This window comes from Meleagris gallopavo, chromosome 2 (genome assembly GCF_000146605.3).
Source record: "Meleagris gallopavo isolate NT-WF06-2002-E0010 breed Aviagen turkey brand Nicholas breeding stock chromosome 2, Turkey_5.1, whole genome shotgun sequence".
Taxonomy (NCBI): domain Eukaryota; kingdom Metazoa; phylum Chordata; class Aves; order Galliformes; family Phasianidae; genus Meleagris; species Meleagris gallopavo.
In genome coordinates, this window is record NC_015012.2 from 1,441,642 (window position 1) to 1,459,256 (window position 17,615).

General features: G+C 40.7%; 1 long non-coding RNA gene across 1 annotated transcript; it reads right to left on the bottom strand.

The window, feature by feature from the left end:
* Positions 1 to 4,431: 4,431 nt before the first annotated feature.
* Positions 4,432 to 13,318, bottom strand: LOC109365781. Its single transcript, XR_002111477.1, has 3 exons — positions 13,076 to 13,318; positions 8,474 to 8,576; positions 4,432 to 7,319 (listed from the first exon to the last, which is right to left on the bottom strand). It is a non-coding gene; the product is annotated as an uncharacterized LOC109365781 (long non-coding RNA).
* Between the last annotated feature and the right edge of the window lie 4,297 nt (positions 13,319 to 17,615).

Here is a 17,615-nt window from a genome sequence, read left to right on the forward strand (position 1 = left end):
GTGCATCCTGTCTTGCTAGATATTGCAAGTTGCCTTTGCAGTGCAACATGCACTTAATTATACTTTAGACTTCACAGTACTGGGGAGAGGGACTGGAAGATTGTGCCTTTGCTTCGGACCCAATTAAACACCAAGGAATTAGCGTGGTGTTATAGGTACCATCAGATCCTGTTCAGCCTAAATAGAAATGCTGTGAGAGCAAATGGGTGGGAAGACAGAAGGGAGTTGATGTCACTGAGCTCACAGTTGTAATCTAATTCTAGATTGTTTTAGGCCTCCCATCTCATCCTCTTCTTTTCTTCCTGTTTCTAGGAAAGAAAATAGCCTCCACCCTGTTAATGATCCCTCAGGGGAGGCACCGTCAAGAGGCAACACTTGCTGTAGCAGAGAAAAGCCACGGCTGCTGCTGCCCCAGCATACAACATCAGCCCTGAGAGTTATCTGCAGCCCACAGACATCAACTAACCTCAGCGGGTGAGGAACGAAGCCTCTCCCCATGGGAACTCAGCTGATTCAGGGAGGAAGGAGAGCAGCTCTTCTGAAAACAAACCACTGAGCTTCCCAGAGCCCCGATAATGTCCATGCACTCCTCAGAGGGGATTTGCAGAAAGATGGGAATTTGGCCAGACAGATAGATGCACAGTTGGAAATATCCATTGAATGTGGCATTTTACATAGAAAACAGAAGGCAGAGGGGTTCAGGAATCTCTCATTCCATTTCCTCACCATCAGGCAGCAATGAGTTGCCCTCAATTTGCTTTTGCTTTGCCTCACTCCTCCCTGCTGAATGTTTAGGACTGGCTTCTCTCTGAAGCTCTCTCTCTGAAGCCACTGGGAACAGGTAAGAAGGCAAAAAGGAGACATCTATTCTTTTTCCATGATTGTTTCATTCACACCTCTGTCCCAGTTCAACTCCTGTCTAATCCGCCTGCAGTGACAGCCAGAAGAAATGGCATTAATTGTATTTCTCTTAATTTACCTTTTTTCTTGCTGCCAAGAGAGCATCCAGTCATTCTTGCCCTGGGAAACCTTTGCCATCTCAGAGGGGTAGCAGCATATCCATTACTCTCTCCTACTCCCCATTTCAGCCTTTCCCAGAGAACAGAGCACAAATGCAATGTTACATCAGGTCTGCTACCAAAGAAGAACCACATTCATTTATGACAAAAGCATGGGTGAGAATCAAAGTAGTAAGAAGGAGGAAGCATTTGATAAGTTGTGACATGCTGAGTCTCCTACTCTGTTCTTGCTGCTTTTGAAAGGCACTAAAATCCATATTTGTATTTCCAAGGAATTTCTATGCACAAAAAAACTTCATCTGAGCCAGGCTTTCATGCCAATAAAGATGATTGCAATGGTGTCAGAACAAAGATCCATCTAATCCACCAGGTGGTAACTAAAAGAAGATGCCAGAGCAAGGTAAGCACAGTGATATTTTCCCAAATGCTCTTCCAGGATCCAACAATCTGTGGCTCACTAACTCTCTGAGACATATGTTGTCACATATTTAGTATCCCTAAAAAACTATTTTTCCTGAGCTTGTCTTGCATCCCCTTGAACCTACTTATGCTCCAGTATCCATAACAACTGAGGCAAAGAGCCAGTTTAACTACACACTGTTTGAAGAACAGTCTAGAGTCTTTTCTACCTCTGCTCAGTAGAGCTTCCTTCAAGTTTGCTTTGAACAAAAACCTAACAGCTGAGTATGAACAAAAACACTGTCTGATCCTAAAAATCTGCTTGAATTTTATATTATTCCACAATTCCTGTAGGAAATGGGAGAAAGAACAAAGAAAAAAAAAAACATGGGAGGAAAAAAAGGTACAAAAAATGAAAATGAAACAAAACTGAGCAACGAGGAAAGAGAAGAAAGTGACTACCTGCAGTGAAACAGGTCGTTGTATCAAAGCAGAGAATCTGCAATTCCTACTTTAAGGACCCAAAGAATTCTCCCAGACAAGTTTACACATCTTTTGAATATGTGCCCAAGCATCTCAGCAAGTGGAAAGATGTTTAAAATTACCATTCCCTCTCTCTCTTGACAGCATACTTGGAGATGGTTAGATGCCGTATTTATTCCATCGGGCTCATGAAATAAGTTACACCCAAGAAATGTGCTCCAGAGATGCCCATTTCAGACAGTAGAGTATGACTAACAAGCACGGAGGTCTGTGGTCTTCCCAGTTTTGGTCAATCCACCTCCCACTTGGACCATATCTCAGCACAGACAGGGAAGCCGCACAAAGCTGTCCACCCTTTTGGATGACTCTACATTCCTGATGGAACAAGAGCTTGGGGCACACGCTGCAGTTAGCCACCCACACACATAGGCTTATGCACTTTTTGATGATTCATAAACCCAGATCTAACAGCAGAATTGAGCCTTTTGTTCATTATTTTGGAATGAAGCATCAGCTAACATTTTTTACAGATGACCGTCAAGGCAAAATCCTGGACTGAAGAATTCTGCTTATCTAAAATGAATTTCAGCTACACCCTTTAAGGCAAAGCCATATCTATTAAAAGAAAAAAGAAAATCCCCAAAATCATAATCCTGGAACTCTGTGCAGTGCATTGTCAAGATTTTGCAGGGATCGTCTTTACAACAAATATTATTACTGTACTACATAATCTCTACCCAAGGTGGACTAGTTAAGGATGGATTTGTATAGTCTTAACTGCAAGTTCTTCTGCTTTTGGGTGTTCTCGCTGAGTCTTTAATATCAAAGCTTTGAAGTTTAATTACTGTCTTAACAGTTGCAACTATTATACTTGAGATAAATGCAAGATGAGTAACGGCATGTAAAGGGGGAATTAGCTTTAATCAAAAAGGAAATATGTGACTAAATATTTATTCATCAATAGATTTAACAAAATAACATGTCGAGTCCAATTTTCAAACCACTGAAGATCTTCCCTCTCACTCCTTCCAGCAAATTCTATTCAATCACTAATTATGAATGGAAGAGCTGCAAATCAAAACCGGGAAGGTGAGCAGGGAGTAAGAAGATGCACAACTGTCGGTTGACTTTACTACGAGCATAATGTGGAAAATGTGCAGCACAGACACTCAGATGACTGCCCACAACTTTTTGAAGAATTATATCAGAAGAGAAGATGACCACACAAGATTACATTGGCACACAGCTGAACTAGACTAATGCACAGAGCTAGAATGAGAGGGACTACAGACAGGCAAAAAACTGCTCTGACACAAAGATACATTACCACATTCCCTTATTTACAGAAGAGGAAGGATTAACGAACTATGTTTCAGCAGTAGAGAACAGATCTTTATGAGGAAAGCATTTCCAGACTTTTTTTATATGATCAATCATTTCCTATGACCTCCCCACAGCATTGTTGCTCGTGTTTGTAAAAAAGAACACCAAAGAAGACACTGAAAAAGTAGAACCAGTTAGCAACCTTCTATCTTTACTGCTGTTTGCTTGATGACATAGGCAAAGTTTTAGGTAATCATGTGCATGCAAAAACAGATGGGGCTCTGGGCAACCTGACCTAGTGGGTGGCAACCAGCCCATGGCAGGGAGTTGGAAGTGGATGGGCTGTAAGGTTCCTTTCAACCCAAGCCATTCTTAGTTGATGGTTCTATGCACAGTTGGCAATGTAAAGTGTAAACAGATCGTGGCATACACTGTATATATTCAACAATAATTACAAAAACTATACATTTAGATGCCAGTTCTGCAAGTGAGTTAACTTTCTCAGGCACCCACCTATATTCATAACGCAATATTTGTCCACTGAGTCCAAAATACCAAACAAGACTACAGGATTAAGTTTCCCTACAATATTAAGTAAAATAAATTAAATTAGATTTGATAAACATTGTAATTGTTTTTTTTCCTGGGCACAGCAGGTGCTGTAAGATGGGGGGAGAGAGAGAGACATGTCAGTATTTTGTACTTTAAGTAGCAGGATTGGGAACGTTATCCATGTAAAAAAGAAATAGTTATTGGGTCAAAAGCATTGGCCTCTGAGAGCTTTTTTCAGATAGAAACAATATCCCATTTTGATAAACTTTTCTTCCTCCTTCTATAAGCTTCTTTTTTACTCTTCTGCTATTTTTCAACATATTCTGACAGCTATATTATTTCTGTATGTATCAATTTATGCTATTTATGAACACCTATGTATATAATTACACACATAAAAATAGTGTTGAAAGAATTTAAGAGTCCAGCCTCCAAATGTCAGGAAATGACTGGATTCAACTTACACATTCTTACACTTAAAAAACAATAACAGCAACAACCAAAAAACCTCTTCATGGTTTTTACACATACGAGCAGAAAAGATGTGAGGAATATATAGGATACTTTGATCCAAAATGTCCATGTAAAGAAGGCATGCTGGTCATAAGAAGATTTCAAGATCTTTTTATTTCTTTTTCTAGAGATTCTTCAAATATCAGATACAATATAACTGCAGTGTTGTTTCTTTCTAAAAGCACTTAGTAGTTCAAAGCGATAGGGAACTTCTAAGCTTCTACGTTCTGTAAGACAGAACATTAGCTTAAGGTTGTAAAAAAAAAATCACTGCAAAATTCAGATTTTATTTAATTTACACTGAATTTCTAAAACTAAGAATCCCCTTCTTCATCTGAATATTTTTGTTCTCTCACCAAAGGAAAACTTTCTGACAGAAGCTAGAAACTTCTTGTCATCTAGAATTTTCTGTAGTAGGTTCACAGAATTCATATTCTCATTCCAGTGGTTTCCAATCTTCCTTCAAATGAGGACATTATAGAAAGGCTCCCAAGCTTGCCAGTTGTTACACGTGAGTTATTACCTCTATGAGTCAGTAATTTTAGGCTCCATAGAAAGTACAAGGTCATCTAATGATGCGATTGATTATATCCCATCTTGGAATTTTGAGGATCTCCTCAGATAACTCAACAGGAGGACAGTTTCAGGCCATTCTGTCCAGAGAACTCTAGGCTTACAGGCTCTGCTAAGAAACCATCAGCACTGCAACTTCTCCAAGCCCTGTGAATGCACTGTGCTGGCTGAGATTGTAACCACCAAGAGCTCCGCCTGTTTGTTGCCAAAGTCCTTTATGTAGATTCACAATTGCAACTTGTAAATTGCATGCAGAAACAGCTAAAGCTCTTGAAACTCAAAAACATTTCTAGCTTGACCAGTGTGGCCAGCAGGGTTGTCATTTCTGTGAATCTAGTATCTGAGGTTCTTGGAATTTACCAGCTCTGTTGGCAAAACAGTCACATCTTGTAATCGCCATGTGAACAGAAATGAGTTTCAAGGAACTTACAAGCTCCCCAGGACAGCTGGAGGAACTTGCAAACTTAGACAGATACCTAGTGTTCATGGAAATTCGCCAAGCCTTTTCGGAAAACAAATCATAGTTCATGATGGTTACAGTTTTTTCACTGTTGGAACTGCAGTGAGGTCCCCTACAGAGGTTATACTTTCTGCTGAATGCCAGAATAAGACTGTGTCTTTGCTGGAAATCGAAGTTACATTCTTGGCTGTGCACCTAAAGAAGAACAGAAACTTCACTAGAGATCTCTGCAGGTTCTGCCATATGCCTGTAGAATGTAAATGTTGATCCAATGCAAACTGACCTCAACAGGTAGACTGCTGAAGATGTAATCTGTATCAATTATCTGACATCAAATAAAACAGGCACCAGAGGAGCAAGCAAGGGTTGAACCCTCATAGTTCTGGAAGGCTTGATGAAAGGTGAGGATGTTCCTAAGCACAAATTATCGCACTGTTTATACTGCTGCTGCTTGAAATGTAGCATACATACTAGCATCAGCTGTCAGGTGCCTAACCTAGGCACAAAGCTCTGATACGTTTTAAAGACTCAAGCTGTTCTATCAAGTATTAGAGCCTATGAATTAACAGATACTTTATTCTCTGGCCATACCAGAGTCTAATTGCACTTAGCTATCCCTGGAAGTTTCCATCCCACACCTACCTGAATTCCCAATTATGTAGCTATACTATACCCATGTTACAAAGGACTCCCTCCAGTTGCTAATGTCAGAGATAACCTTTGGTATTTCTAGTTCACATCATGTAAGATGGTGCGTCTCCATTGAACTCCAGCTTTCTTCCAAACTTGCTTTACACAGCTGAGCACAGAGAAGCATCTACAAACCCACACAAACAAATATAGCATATAGCATATGACAGCACTAAACAGCTGCATGTGCTCTGCATGTGTGTATATGCATGCATGCACATGTCTTTCAGGATGCACATGTGTATGTTCAAAGGTCTTATCCATACTTCCAGGACTTCTGCACTCAGAGGAATTTTTGATTTTTGCCCTCTAAGAAACATTGGATTAAGAGGAAAACAAAAGAGACTGTAATAAACACGAATAGGAAGGAGATGTACCCAATATGCACGGATAAACAAAAACCTGATTCATCAACACCTTTCAGATAATGCTTGCTACATTGGTTTCCCCAGGCAAAAATCTTCTCTCTCATGCTAATCTTTGAAGACTCTGCGCTGGCGATAAACATTGATTAAAACTATTTGCAGTCAATATTCTCTTTACTTCTTCTTTCATCTGCACCAGTATTACTACATACAAAGAAACTTTTCACAAGAGCCTTTTGTGCCTTTCTCCTCTGTCCCACTCTTACATGCACACTCACATCTTCATCCCAAAAAACACTCTGCCAAATTTTCTTGTGGTGTATTCTGTATGAATCTGGAACAGTGTATCATCCACAGAACCTGAACCTCATTGGATTTCAGATTTCTGGCATTTCTTCTCCTGAATTCATCCTACACGACTCTTTGTTTAACCACACTGAAACAGAAACCACAGAAGATGAACACACAGCAGTGGCTTCAGAAATACACCAGGACAGAAAAGTTTAGCCTTCACTAAATGGTCTCTCTCTTCCTAATGTCACACGGAAAGATATCTTTGTAGTGATGATAGAACTGGCACACTTTCCCAAATAATTGTCTCACAGAGGCTGAGTTACTTCCTTCAACAAAGTACAAAATGAAGCCTCACAAATGGCATTACGTTTGTATGTAGCAGCTTGCTACATCACTTACACAACACCGATCCTTTTCTCTTTCATTGAAATTTAAAGACATAGATTGACTTAAGTGGGAACAGTGATAGTTATTAGCCCATTTTAAACAAGAGGAGAATTAGTTTAATTGCATATGTTATGTTAGAACACGTTGGCATTTCCCATAAAGGCACTGCCTTCATTTTTAAGGTAAGTCTATTCAGAAGATCAGTAATTTTGGCTGATTTCATCTGTGCACGTTCCTCTCCTCGTGAAGCAGAGCAGAAGTCTGTGCAAATAGAAGTGAAGAGGATCAATGTAGCACTTGGAAAATAATTGTTTCAACTGTGGAAAATAATCTAAGACAAAGCCATGAATTTTAACAGTTCCATACAACAGAATGTTCGAGTATCATCATATCCCAGCTTCAGAGACGATCTCTCTTCCCAAAATGAGCTGAAGCAAATATCCAAATCTAAACTTCTTTAATACATTGACAATTTTTGGAACAAGCTCTGGATATACAGCCTGTGGAGCTCTTCTGTACATTGCATGATATGAGAATTGTGAAAGACCTTTTCCCCAGAGAACATGATGCCTGTGGTCTAATATTTCATCTTTCCATTTCTGGGCTGACATTTGAACTGTAACTATACAGTTCCTTTAAAAATATTTGCACATTTTTGTTCTCCTTCCAGTAAACACTCAGCTTTTCAACCACTACGAGCACTGGAATCAAACACACCTCATGCTGCCATTTTACCACTAGAGGGCAGCTCAATATTTATCGATCGTTTTCATTAGCTCAAAGAATTAATTTCATTGCATTCCTAACCAGTGGGTCCACAACACATAACTTCAGCTCGAGAATCTTGTAAGAACCTTCATTGTTTTAAGGAAAAACACAGTGGTTGCCATTTGAATCGCCAGTTTATCATGCAGTGCTCTTCAAGAGGTATGTAGTACCCCTACACACCAATTTCTGAAGGAACTGTGCTCAGTTGACTTTTTAATGGAGAGCACCATTCTGGAAACAACTCTTTATTTTGCCAGGGTTCCACTAGTTTCAATGGTGCTTTTCTTATCTCGTAGGCTTATGGTATTTCTCTGCTCCTTGTAAGTCCATATGCTTTAAACAGCAACAATAGCTTTTAAAGGTCAGCATTCTTTTAATATGTACATTTACTTAAAACCACAAATCTACGTTAAGCAATTTTCGACAGAAAAGAACTGGCTGATTCAAGTTTCCTCATTTTTTCCTTTTTCCCTGCTATCAAGTCCTCTGTCATCTGTATAAATCTCCACCGGTGTCAGACCACACCCTCAAACCAACAAGTAGGACATTTAAGATTTGCCTGTTGATATGTTCTTCTCTTTAAGCTCATCCATCCTGAGCCAACAAGTGATTGCTGTCAGTCAAATCACAAGAGCTCTCCCACTGACCTCATACTCAGCTGCATTCCTTGCTCAGGGTCGGCAGGCTCCACCACAGCTCTACACACAGTTTCAGGCGATGTCTGATTTTAATGGGGCTCTAACCACAGATCTGCAGAGACAGAAACCAAAAGCACCCTTCAAATAAGCCCCACAGAGGTTTTGCCATCCCATCCTTTGTGAGTGACTCACCAGACAATGTTACCACATCTCCTGGTGCCCTTAACTGCAAAGTTCCCTTAAATTTGGTCCTTTATTCTTCTGAAAGCAGCCATGAGTTGTGTGGATTACTGGGGTCTCAAAACCAGCTACTAATTGTGCTATCACACTCAAGCAAAGCATGGATTGAATTTCCAGCCTCATTCAGGGACCCAGCCCCTCTTACCCCTTCCACAACACATTCCTGCATAGCATTAGTGTAACAGAAAAGGAAAATTTTTATAAGAGAACCATATTAAAACACTATGAGAATACCTTACTAATAATACTGTATTGTAAAAGTTCCTTTTCCTATTAGAAGTCCTATAAGTCAAGCCCTACAACTGAATACTTGCACTGGGTATCTTCCAATGATTAACAGAAAAACAGACCAACGTGGAGGTTTATTTTAAAAGACATCATAGGGGTCACTTGCAGATTAGGCCACATTAAGTTTCCTCACAGTTTGTGAAAGTCTTCTGATTTGCAGTGGCATTCCACAGTTCTCCAGGCAAAAAAACTTACTGTACAGAGCTTGCAGTTGCAAGAGTTGAACACTTCGTTTTAGAAAATACCAACCTACAATAACAAATCTTTTTGCTATTCACAAGAGAATCATTGAGTATTGCAAAACTTGATAATTACTGATTCATGACAGATTTAGGAAAAACATCAGCTTAAGTAATCAGGTCAGGGCACTGCTGTTGACCACAGTGTTGGCAAAAGAAACAGTTTCTTTCTTCATATCTTTCATCAAAGTTTAACATTTCACAGAATTTAGCTTTTAGCACTTCATTGTGCAGACCAGTAAACAACAGATAGTTTAAGAACTTCAAGTTAACTTGTGAGCAAACATCTCTATTTAGCATTGTTTCCTAATTAATTTATACTGTTGAGATACTTTTAAATTCAAGTTAGTTATTGAGAATCCTGATGGTTGTAAAATCATTTATCACTGTTGTTAATAAACACACAACATTATTAATACCCCACACACACTGCTGCAAAAGTTATGTTGTGTCACATATTGCCAACTGATAATAAAGATTTCATTCAGGTCCCAAGGTGACCAAAAAAAACCAACCAAGCAACAACCAATGAACAAACAAATAAAAACCTACTTTTTCAATATGTTTGATTTGATTTTCATGTCCTCCTGGAAAATGAAAGAGGAAAAGTCAAGAGCTTTTCCCTAACTGACATTACTGCAAATTAATCCATTCTATTTTCTTCTACATCTGCACGATAATCCTTGCCTGACACTAGTGAATCAGACTGAAAAAGCAGGGCAGTAAAAAGAGGCCTTCAGACTCCAAAAGAACTGTTTTGATAGCTCCTATTTACCTTTGTAAGATGCACATGAAAAATATCTCCTAAAACTGAGAAACTGTTCATCTATCACAAGCAATTATTTGTTCAGATAGAAAAAAAAAGGGTGTTATCTTTACCATTTTGCCAACCCGTGCTTGGTGTGCCTTATACAACAAAGGAAGAAGGTTTCAGCAACTAAAACTTAATTCACAGAGGCCAACTTTTAAACATGCCAAACCAGCTCTACTTTAGGACTATATCACAGCTACATTTTTCTGCATAATAGAACACTTTCACTAAGTAATAACAGCCAGGTTGGAAAAGCAAACTGAAGTTAATTGGATGAAGCATGTCAAGAGTCTGGAGTAATCTCATCCAAAGTAACACCTTGTGGCACAGCCATAAGCTGTAACTGTCAACACAGAAGTATTCTTTACACACATCTTCTAAAATGAATGTTATGTCACTGCTGACTTTGAACCATTATTAGCTAAAGGAATGCTACGAAATCTCTCAGCCCTCTACCTCGAGAGAAAAATTGTTTATCCTTCTATAAATTTTCCTCATAATTAAAGCTGAAGAAAGAAAAATCTTTAGTGGAAAACAGGAAATCAAGAAGGACAGACTGCAGCTGTAGGAGGAAGAGCTGTTACGTAACAGCTATCTCTAACTTTGGAGTTACATGACCTGCACAGACACGTGCACTCTTACCCATCCCTTCCAAGCACCATGAGAGTATTCTCTCCAATTCACTAGATTATTTTTTTGTTGTTGTTACAAAACTTTTCATTTTTACATAGCTCTACTCAAAACCTTTAGACACTCCCTTCTCAAAATCACCATCAAAACAGAATTAACTGTCATCTTTGCAGACTTTCAAACTGAACAGATGATACTAAGGTCAAGGAACTGCCTACTTTAGAAGATATAGCTCTGTAGATGGAGCAAGACACAGTGGCAGAGCAGCCTCATGTACTTGGACACCGACTGTTACCTTGAAACCCCCTCAGTTTTCACTGATTTTGTGATACAAGTGCAAGTTCACACACACAAACATCCACACAAACATTACAATTCCACAAAGGAGACCTGGGTCTGATTTAGTGTTCAGTAATTACTACTTTTTTCAAAAAAAAGTCTGAAGTTTCAGTGACTCCACTGAGTGACACCATGATCCAGTAGGCACTTCTTTTCTCTCTCTTGCTTTAGGCTAATCTTCTCTTCAATCAGCATGATGAAGGAAACTGAAGAAACCAGGAGAAAAAAGGCAGAGAACTTCCCCAGTAAACTGCAGTCCCACAATCTTAAGCCTGAAGTCACCTCTGTTGGCTTCATGCCCCCTTTAAAGCAGCAAGAAATTTACCATGTAACAGCAATTATCAGACCTGTCACCAAAAGCCATTACACAGGTACTCATAGAACTCTAATGGGCTCAATAAACCCATTGCAGTCAGACCACATGAGTTTCAACGCATCTCCAGCACAAGGGAAAGAAAGAATCTGACCTTTGTTCCTAAAGCAACAAGCGCCAAAGAAGCTATTTAACAATCAAGCAACCTACTTTAACAGACTTAATTCCCTCATCATTAGGATGACGTGTTTCCTAGCATCCACAGCTTACTTAATAATACCAGTCAGGAACTCCAGGAACATTCAGAGACTTGTGTATTAAATGCCTTCCTGAAAGATTTATAAATTCCAGGTACTTAATAACAGGGACAGATAATTAATAACTCAGTCACAATTTGCTGAAAAAATGTTGAACCAAAAGCTCTCCTTAGATTTGAGCACAGCAGAGGCAAGCTTGATCAATTATGCTTTACTTGCTCCAGTGTTTTGTTTTTTGAAGAAGCTGAATTTATTTGGCAAAAGTCTGTTCTCTCTTAAAGGTACATGCTTGAAAAATGATTGATGAACGTGAGCATAAACGACTGGGGCCAGACATTCTGACACATTCTGATCATTGCTTCTAGAAGTGAAAATTTCTGCAGCCACAGCTCACTGTTTAAAGTGCTGTCAAACACCACAGTGAGAGGTACATTTCTTTCAAGTGTAAGGGAGCCAGAAAGCAAAACTTCTCTACATAAAATGGGACAAAAGCTAATAAATAAGGAGTCTGGAAGTAAGCACTAGCAAGACACTGAGTAGGACCCAGGTAAATGCATTCCTCCCCCTGTCCCTCTGCAGGGATGCAAGTGATTTTTTCCAAATGCCTCCTTTTGTTACTGTCTCGGATGAAAAGACATGATGATAGGTTGGTGCTCCAACTGTAACTTGCTCCACACAATGTCACCAGAACCTCTCTTCAAGCATGTACCTATACTTTATCTTACACACAATAACTTCATGTTCAGCAAACCAACTTTAAGGAGCCTTCTGCAGCACATGGAAATGCAGTCACAAAACACTCCCTAGCTAGCAAAGGAGAAGCAAAACTACCACTTCTGAGAACAGCTAATCCACATGTGGGAACCTTTCTGAGTGTGCTCCATACAGCCAGTGGACAGCCCTGTGAGCAAATAGGCTGCCTCAGAGGCAGGGGGCAATACCTCAGGCGTTGTTCTGCAGCCTCCAAGGAGGGGCACTTTAATATTTTAATCTCCAGAACTGTATTTACGACCTGCAGCTGCGGTGCCAAAGAGGCCCACAGCCCCGTACACACTGAGCCCATTGTTGGCAAAACAGAGCTCCGAGGTTTCTTAAGTGATATAAGTGAGTTAACTGAACTAAACTAGGCTGCTCTGGATGGGGACAGAGAGGAGTATTTGTTTTTCTTTGTATTGATCACTATATTTGGGCCTTTATCACTTTTGGTGTTAGCAGTCTTCCAAATTTTAATAGCCCCTAAAGCACAGTAAATCGTGAATAAGCAGGAACTAATTTCTTGGAGCTTTGGGCTTCCGGGGAAAGAGAACTTGAACTGATTAATAAAAAGAATCCCCAAGTTACATATAACTTAAAATGAGCATATATTGCAAGTTATGTGTTAGTTTACTACCCAAGGGAATGCTTTGTGTTGTTCCAAAGCCACTTGAAAGGGTTATCTCGGTGACTTGGAGCAGCAATACTCCCTCCATCTCCCTCCAAGAACTGACTTCTTACCCAAAGTGGTTCAACTGCTGTTGAGCATATTTTAGGAGAAGGCAGGGATACAGACTCTTCTGTGCCAGCTTTCAGTTGTATCAGCTTGAGGCCTCTTCCAGAAATACAATGCCTTTCAATCACATATGTCTGCAAAGAAGGGTGAGAGGATAACCCTTTATAACCTCACTAAAAGGAAAATCCCCACTGTCATTTCTCTTCTGCTTTCCGTAGAATCATAGAATGGCTGGGGTTGAAAGGGACCTCAAGGATCATCAGGTTCAAACCCCCCTGCTGCAGGCAGGGTTGCCAGCCACTAGATGAAGCACTAGATCAGGCTGCCCAGGGCCCCATCCAACCTGACCTTGAACACCTCCAGGGATGGGGCATCCACAACCTCTCTGGGCAGCCTGTGCCAGCACCTCACCACCTTCTCAGTAGAAAATTTCCCCCTCACATCTAATGCAAATCTTCCCTCCTTTAATTTAAAACCATTCCCCCCTTGTCCTATCACTATCTACCCATGTAAAAAGTTCCTTTCCCTCCTGGTTATAATCTCCCTTTAACTACTGGAAGGCTGCAATGAGGTCTCCCCAGAGCCTCCTCTTCTCCAAGCTGAACAAGCCCAGCTCCTTCAGCCTGTCTTCTTAGGAGAGGTGCTCCAGCATTCAGAACATCACAGACTAACACTGAGTCAATTTAACATTCTAGGGAATTAAAGTGCTCTGACATACATCCCATAGCATAATAATGCAGATATTAACCAGAAAAACTGGGTCTCTGTAGAATAATAAACAGGTTAACTAGGCAGGCTGTTTGCCAAGTTCACCCCCACACAGTTCTAGTAAGAAATGTTGCTGCTTTTCTGGCATTAATAACTTTTTCCCAAAAGAGAGGAAAAGAAAAAAAACTCAGAAAGTTCAGAAGAAACTTATGAAACCAAATTGCTGCTTAAAAGGTCTGCTGATCTTGATGTTTATGGATTCCAAGAAAAGCAGAACAGTCACTAGCAAGAGTTCTGCTTTGCAAATCTGTTCTTCTAAGGCCCTGCTCCACTGCAGCATTTCTGAGACGGCTCGTTGTTGTGCTGAAAGACAACACTGTGACTCCATTCTTGGCACATGAGGCTTTGCAGAAAGTACTAGGTTAAGGTTTTCCAACTGGATTCATTATACAGATGTCTGCATGAAGGTGTTTAGCACTGTCTGAAAATCATTAACACTCGATGTCGTTTTAATTGAGGACAAAAAGCTTGGAAGTACTCAAAACACCTTCTGCAAATCTGTGATAAATGCTATACAGGAATACTGCGACATAAAATATAAGGCATACTAACAGCTTAAATCAAAGAATCATAGAACCATTACGGTTGGAAAACACTTCTAAGATTACCTAGTCCCACTGTCAGCCCATCTCCACCATGCCACTAAACCATGCTCAATATATACGCCCAGTCTTCTGAAGCTGACCTGCCAGTTAGAAAGCTATGCCAGTCATACATAAATATTTGATTCCAACCAACTCCCTTTTACTTTTCTCAAAAACAGAAAGCAGCACAGGATAAAGAAGAGCCACCTGCCACTGAGAGGAAGGGCAAAGCGGATTTCCCACACAGGGGGAAACTGAGTTTTTACTCATTTTTCTCTCTGAAATGCAAATGTTGCAGCAGAGGATGTTCTGCCTGATTCTGCTGTCACTCTAGGCAGTGGCAAGGAGCCACAGCAGGCCCTTCATGGCTGCATGAGTATCCAGATTCCACTGACTCTGAAAGGCATCTGGGTATCTAAATCAATTAAATGTCTTTGAAAATCCTTGCTAAATAAGTGAATGCACTCTCCCCAGTTCTCTGCGCAAGCATCAAATATTTTCTCCATTTTATAGACCAAGAGTCTACCAAGAAATATATTAAATGACTTGCACAAAGCTTGTTAGGAAGACAAAGTGAGATATGAAACTGACTCCAATATATTCTGGGTAATATTGGATCTGAATTCTGGCTCTTCTATTTTGCCTCTTAGCCAGAGCAAGGAACTGCACTGACATAGTTTAATCAAAAGGAAACTATACATTCCAGCTAATATTTTGAATATCAAGAAGGCTGTTTTTTCCTCAGATGGATTATAGTTCTGTGGAAAGCTTCTAGACAGCCCTTACATCACCCGGACTGGTTGAAACCTCGTACACTGTCAGATTTAAGCTCCTGTCTGCTGCAGTTCTGGTTCTCCAGAAAAAGGAAGCTTTGGTATTACAAAAGCCACACATCTACAGTGATACTTGTTTCCCAGTGCTGCTTCTCTTACCTGGCATGAGTGAAGAAGAAAAGAACAAGAGAAGGAAAATCACTGGAAGGCACAGCAGTGGAAAAGAACTGCTGTGCAAAAGAACATGATTGAATGAGTTAGAAATACCCATGCAAGCAAAAGGTGGGAAGACTGTCCAAATTCCAGATAAAATTGCCTAGCAAAATAAATCTTCTCAGCAATTGTGGTGCAAATTAAGGCCTGGATTTATGACACTTGAAACCCTTACAACATGAAGTAGCCGTTAAGTAGCACAGGCATGAGAAATACTGATTCTGTACAACACAAGAGATGGTTAACCAGACTTGGAAAGTAAAAGGAAATCATCCTTCTCCCCCACGATCACACCCTCGTTTCACTTGGTATTCTCAGCTATACCAAAAAAACTGCTCACACTACAGAACCCCTTCAGTCTCCTGATTTGGTGCGGCTGTACAACTGGAGCTATGAAAGAGATGGACAGCTTTCTGCGGAGGCTCCTTTCTCACCCGCTTGCCCTCTCACTCTCACATTTTCTTTTCATGTCAGAGGACTGTGATGAGAATATCACACCCAGCATCCACACTTCCACTGGACTTTACAGAAGCATACAAAATACGTGATCACATCTTTGTAAATTGCAGAAGCAAAATGGAATGCCTGATAAACTGCATGCAAACCGCATGCTTGGCTTTCAGTAAAAGTTAGAATTAAAAAATGGCAACAACATCGTATTTCAATATCCTCAGAGAGCATTGCTAGAGATCTATATGTGAAATTGTGAGTTGGTCTAAGTTAGCCAAAGGCCTCAGCACAACAGAAATCGTACAAGATTTCCCATACACAAGAAAATACAGGTTTACCTCTAACTGTCAGCTTTCTGTTAAAACATGAAAGCAGTTTGCTAACAAATTGAGTTTGCACTAAAGTAACACCCGACATCATACGCAATGTGCTCACATTACCTCCCTTGAAGATCAACTTGTAAAATCTTACATCAAATAAAAGTTCAACATTTGTCATATTTAATCAGCAATAAAGTCAGGCGCATAATTCTTCACAATTTACCCTTCACTAGCACTATGTCATTTACGAGTTGAAACGTGGAAAAAAAGCCTGACATTTGCAGGAAGTGTGGCAGAAAGGCAGTCTGCCATGTTATCAAAATAATTTATGTTCTAAAATTCCTGCAAGTCCAACATGAAAATAACATCTCCACCATTCCAGCTCTTAGTTCAGACAACTCCAGTGTTACTTGATATGACATACTGAGGAAAAGAAATCATCTTAAATTGACACTGATGGTCCCCTGAGCTGACAAATATAAGTTGCTTAAACTCACTGTGTGCTTGATTTTCTGTACATTTGAAACAGGAAAAGGGGGTCAGATCTGGGAGTAGAAGAGATTAAAGTGCAATTTTGTTTTCCTTATTTTCAGGCTAGCCTCTAATATCAATCTCAGCCTGCTCTAAATCATGTCCAGCTGTCTAGTGCCCCCAGGGACAGTTCCAGCAGCCAGAATTAGCTGGAGTGCAGTGACATTTTGACCACACACAGTCTTCCTTCAGCCTACCTATCCTTGGGTTTTTGAGGACAAAAGGGAGTGGCAACAAGCCCTGCCAGGAAGACCAAAAAAAAAAATATGCAAACACTCAGTCATAAAGACAGCACGTTAAAGAATGCATGAAAACCGTGGTTTTAAAAGGAAGCAAAGGCTGAGATGTGACAGAGTTCACTAAAGCCGGAGGGAATACAGTGCATCATTAGCAGAAGGAGCCAGAAACAAGTAATTAGGGGCCAGCCTCAGAGGGCTGCTTCCATCAGTAGCACTGTCAGTGAGCGTCGCTCTAGGTTTCCCACTTATGTGCTGTTTGGGCTCCTATACCGCAGATGCTGGGACGCACAGTGCCGTTCGCTGCCTTCCTCAGGCCGTTTTTTCCCTGCTGTTTTCTTCATTATTGGCACAGGCTGACCGGGGAGGTGCTGGAGTCACCATCCCTGGAGGTGCTCGAGAAAAAGGGTGGATGTGGCACTGAGGGACACGGCATAGCGGGATGGAGCGGTGGCTGGACTAGATGATTTCAGTGGTCTTTTTCAACCTTAACGATTCCGTGATTCTGTTCACTCCCGCTGCGGGGAACCGCACGGAGCTGTGTGAGGGGAAGGGTGGGTGGGCCCCTTCCATATCTGCACGTTCTGCGGTCCTACAGTTCGCCACTCGCCCCGACTTCTCCTCAGCGCGGGGCCGGGCGGGCAGCACCAGAAGGACGGCAGCCGAAGCC